This window comes from Magnolia sinica, chromosome 1 (genome assembly GCF_029962835.1).
Source record: "Magnolia sinica isolate HGM2019 chromosome 1, MsV1, whole genome shotgun sequence".
NCBI classification, from domain to species: domain Eukaryota; kingdom Viridiplantae; phylum Streptophyta; class Magnoliopsida; order Magnoliales; family Magnoliaceae; genus Magnolia; species Magnolia sinica.
Window position 1 is genome coordinate 12,292,792 of NC_080573.1, and position 6,000 is coordinate 12,298,791.

A 6,000-nucleotide genomic window follows, 5' to 3' on the forward strand; every position below is an offset into this window, starting at 1 on the left:
GAACGCACCTCGTTCTCCAATTATTGTGGAAGAGCATGTTCATTAAAATGACTATAAATAATATCAGGTAGGGGAAGATTTTTAACTTAATCCAAAAATTTCAGAGAATATTCAATTTTGGCCATTCATTTTTAAGGCCAGCTGACTGATGGTTGGAATCGTTTGGTGCATACGATTTTATGTATAGTAGCCGTAAGGCTCGTTTTTCATCTGAACATAAAAAATCATCCGTTTAGTCATTTTTAGACAAAAATCAATCAATCGATGTTTTCTAAGCTGGATACCAAGAATTCATTACGGCTACATGTGGTACACATGTATATGTATTGCTTTTCATAAAAGGTACATCCATGAACGTAGTACACAATGAAAGGACATGTAATAATTATATAAGGTGCACTTTATCAATGAATGGTCTAGATTTCCGCAAGAGTTGGATACTGGGAGCACTAGTAGAACACTTAGTTGTGATTAATTTAAAATCATGTAATGGGTGGTGTGTAACAAATGCATGACATGCACAATATTTTAGTTGAATTAGGATTGGTAAATCTGTATGGAGCCTTAATGAGAGGAGTTTCGATGGGCTTCAAACTCAGCCCTCAAAGCTATATAAACATGGCTGGGTCGCAAAGCCTGCACATGCCATAAGCTTTTCATCCCATCACGGTGCTTTTCTAAGGGTGTTAGGCGTGGAAGACTACGAAAATCAACTTATTTCAATGGCCACCTAACTAGGTATGGATTTTAGTTCAATAACTTAGGTAGTAGCGGAGATAGAGAGCTGATTTGGAAACACTGGCCACAGTTCAAGAACGTGCGACCATGATTAGTGACAGAACAATAGTGACGTGTCTACTGGAATCAATGGCCCACGACAATTTTTGCATTGGTGGGGCCATCTGGAATTGAGTGGGTTGTAGTAACAATGCTTGTGGCTATAGGCAAAGATAATGGTGGACGATTTTGATGATTAGAATCGGCCGGAGGGAGTCTGGCCCCCGAGGGAGGAGGAATAGAGGGCCCTGTGGCAGCAGCTAGTGGACTCCTCAAATCCATAGAGTAAAATGGGAAAATAAAAATAAATTCTAATAAATTTATAAAAATAAATTGATTGATGATAAAGATGAATTTATAATGATATCAAACCTAGAAAGAAATTTCATAATAAAACTTCAACTCAAACTCCCTAAAATTTGTGACTTAATATAAATAATAACTTTACTATTTATAGTTTATAGTAAATTTACTATTTATAGACAATCACGATTGATAAAAATAGTGTCCAATTTAGCTTAACCACGTTATTCTCCTAAATTTTCTAAGCTATTTTATTGTTGGCATGACTCCTCAAGCTCAAAAGATCAAGAGTTATGATCAACATAAAACTTAATATAAACTAACTAAAGTAGCTTCTCTTACCCAAAATCATATATGGTACGTCAAATAATTCATATCGATTTGCAAAAAATGCCTGTTTTAGGATTCTGGCGGCCCTGATCACTTCCACCTTCGATTGGGCCTTCTCTAATCCATCCTGGACATGAAAGTGACCACGACCCGATCTAAATCAAGGAGAACAAAGCCGATCGGAGATTTGAGACTGATCCATGGCTTGCCAGTGTAGTTTGTGTTAAGGTGAATTAGTTTGACCACAACGGTGATATTATGAATAGAAGCATAAAGAAGATTAAATGCAACAAAGGTTACAAAGATCAATACTAGTAATGAATAATACAATTTTTTTGCAGATTAACATAAACGATTTAAGGAATTCAATGTAGGGGACTCTGTGATGGTCCGCATTAGGCCAGAGCAGTATCTTTGGGGAACCATTCAGAAATTACATGCGCGTAGCGTTGGACCATTCAAAATTATAAAACGAAATGGTCCTAATGCGTATGTTGTAGATCTTCCACCTTCTATCGAAATTAGTTCCACATTTAATGTGGATGATCTAGTTTTATTTCAGGGGATCACTAACACATTATCCAGCCTTTTACCTAACCATCCTAATTCTCCAGATCTTTCCTTTGACCTATGGCTTCTTCTTGACCTATCTTCCCAGTCTCTACCTCCTATACCGACCATTCCCACATATAGAGAGGAGATAGATGATATTCTAAACCATCAAATTGTATCGACCTTGGACGATGGTTTTCAAAAATTCCTTGTCAAATAGAAGTCATGCCCAACTTTAGACAGTATGTGGCTCATTGAGGAGGAGCTTCAAAGACTTAATCCAGACGTCTTGGAGCGGTTCAGGAGTTTTGTTTCGCCAGTGGTGAAACCTTCGCAACCGGGGAGAGTTGATGAAGACATCATGCACACGCTTCTCTACGCACATATTCGAAGAGGAGGCGAGCCCCACTTTCGATTGGGATCGACGACGACATCTTTGGAGGACCTCATAATTAGGGGGCTGTGTTATAGAGCATTGGAGTGGACCCGATCATCACATAGATTCTTCTATCGGATCTCATGATCGTGGCCCACTACTTTAGATGATCTAGGATTTTGAATGTTAACTATTCTTGTTATTAGAAACTTTATGAACGACTTTGATTGCTTAGATTAGTTATTTTATTTGCTTTAGTTTTGGTATTAGTGCACGCACATGATGCAAGGGTAATTTTATCTTTTTGGGTTTGGGGTTTTCTTATAAATATAGCAATCCCATGTAGGTATTGCAATGATATTTTATAAATAAAAATTCATGCGTTTCTTCCTCTCTCTCTCTCTCTCTCTCTTTGGGTTGAAGAATCGAATTGGGTGTGAAACCCTCCCTTCCTCGAATGGCTAACTACCGTGGTGCGAAGCCACATCCGCTCTAAATAATCTCCACCTTCTTACGCACCATATCCATCACTCTTTACACCCCTTCCACTTTCAGATTCACCCACTTTCGTATCCAAATTTTTTCATACAGCAGTGCATAAACAGATTTTCAGATTTTGGCCCATTTGAGGGGCTGAAACTTCGGCGGAGTACTACGCACACGCCTTGCGACAGATCGACACGAAAGTTGATATGGAGGGAGCCCATCCCTGGTCAAAGTAACGGGGTTCCATTAGACAAAGTGACAATGTTCCACTAGATAAAGTGATGGGGTTGCTAGACAGATTGGTAGGGTTTCGTTTGATAAAATGACGAATTTTCGAATAAATTAAGTGATTTGGTTCCACTAGACAAAGTGACGATGTTATTCTGCAAAGTGACAGGATTTCACTAGATAAAATGGCGGCTTGTCAAATAAAATGACGGAGTTTCAATAGATAAAGTGATGAGTTCATTTGACAAAGTGATATGGTTCTATTAGACAAAATGATGAGGTTCCATTAGATAAACTAATGTGTCCATTTTATATAATCATCATGGTGGGTCTTATAAATTTTAAGGGTGGATGTGTCTCTTCCAAATATTTTCTTTGGTGTGGTTTGCATGAATCTCATGTTAACCTAATTTTTTTTTCTGAATTCAGGCCTAAATGATTATACATTTAATTGTCAGAATGGATTCTGTATACACATCGTGGTGGGCCCCCGCCAAAAATTCAATCCCCCCATATTTCTCCAATTGTAAAGAGAGTTTATATATATGTGTGTGTGTGTGTGTGTGTGTATATATATATATATACACACACACACACACACACACACACACACACACACACACACACACACACATATAAATATATGTTGTATGGGGCGTGACTCTTGATTTTTCTAGGGCCCACTGCGGTGTTTATGTAATATCTATTATAACCATTGTTTATTAAGTCCCATATTGAGCCTAGAGATATGTATTAAAGGAAATAGCTGGGAGAGAGATGTCTACCATTTATTTTAAAGGGTCAAATCTTATACTTACATCAAAATCTACTTCAACAACTAGATTATTAAAAAAAAAAAAAACATTTTGCCAAAAATCATACCGATACGTGAATCACTTAGGCCAAACTAATGGAAATAATTTGGAAGGTGAGGATTGTCTATACACTGTTTAATATCATGTGGTCAACCTGAATTATAGATAGAACTGAGTTTTTTCTGCCTGTGGCCTAAAATGGGATGATGTGCCTTGTGGTCCAAGTTGATTTTTTCAGAAACATCACAGTATGGCCCACTTCAGCAACTGAGTATTTGCTCATACAAGTGGCTATGATAAAGGGGGCACTGGTAACACATACCACCAATTGCAGTACTGTGTGTTATTGGAAAAGCTCTATTGGCTCCACCATGATGTATGTATTTTATCCACGTCGTCCATCCATTTTTATAGATTATTGTAGTTCATGAACACAAAATTGAGGAAGATCTAAATCTCAAGTGGACCACACCACAAGAAACATGGATGATTAGAAGATTAAAAACTTATTAGGGGCTACAAAAGTTTTGGATCAAGTTGAAATTTGTATTTTCTCTGCATCCATATCTTTGTGACGTTATTAGTTGGTTGAATGGATAATAAACATTACATTGGGCTATACAAAGTTTATAATGGTATGTGTTCAATCACCACTTTTCCTATGGTGTGGCCTACTTGAGATATCGATCTATCTATTTTTAAATTCATGCCCTGATATAAGTGGACAAAATGGATAAACAGTGTGGATAAAAAAAAAACCATCATGGTTAGAGGTGGGCATTGAGTCGATTCGGATCGAGTTAGGGTTGACCCGACTCGATTTGGTTTTGAAATAGGCCTGACCCAAACTCGACTTGACTCAGTACTGAGTTCGGGTCTGGCTTGGACTAATCCGGATTGAGTCTGACTTGATCGCAAGTACCGATTTGGGTCGAGTCTTAAAATAATATGAGAAAACAGATGGATGGAGTAGATATACAACACATAGATCAAGGTGGGCCCACGGTGAGGATATCCTACGGATGTCACTCATCCTGGGTCGCAGCTAATATTCCCTGCTAATCAAGTAGATTTTGTAAATATATATATTTTTATCTTATAAATTTGTCGTGAGATGACATGGCCTAATTAAATTTTATAAGAAAGAAATTAGAAGTGGATTAGCTACCGACACGTTGAGTAGCTAGACTCGCTACTGAAGTGATGCCACCAAGTTCTGTGGGGCCCACCATGATGTATGTGTTGTATCCACACTGTCCACCCATTTGGAGAGATCATTTTAGGGCATGATCAAAAGAATGAGGCAGATCCAACGCTGGAGTGGACCCTACCACAGAAAACAGTGAGGAGAGTGACGTCCATCGTTGAAGCCTTCCTAGGGTCCACCATGATTTTTATTTGAGATCCAACCTCTTCATAAGTTAACACATACATTAAAGAAGGGAAAACACAAATATCAGCTTGATCGAAAACTTTTGTGGCCCTTAGAAGTTTTTAATGGTGGGCGTGACTCTCTCCATTGTTTTCTATGGTGGGGTCCACTCGAGTTTTGGATCTAATTCATTCTTTGGCTCATGCCCTAAAATGATCTCTCCAAATGGATGGACGGTGTGGATACAAAACATACATCATAGTGGGACCCACATAAATAGGTGACATCACTTTGGTAGCGAGTCTCACTGCTCAACGTGTGCGCTAAATCCCAAATGGAAAAGTAAGCGGATTGGCTACTCCCCCTACCACTAACCCGGTGGTGGTGGTTGGTGCTTTGTGGGCCCCACCATGATGTATGTGTTTCATCCATTCCGTTAATCTATTTTTACATATAATTTTAGGGCTTGATCCCAAAAATGAGAGGGATATAAATCTCATATGGACCACACCACAGGAAAACAATGGTGATTGGATATCCATCATTAAAGTCCTCCTAAGGCCCACATTACTGTTTATTTGACATCCAATCTGTTGATTTGGTCATAAAGACCCAGATGAAGGGAAAAAACAAAGATCAGCTTGATCCGAAACTTTTATGGCCCCTAAAAAGTTTTTATGGTCGATGTTCATTCAACACTGTTTCATGTAATGTGATCCACTTGAGATTGGGTTATACCTCATTTTTGGTCTCATACCATA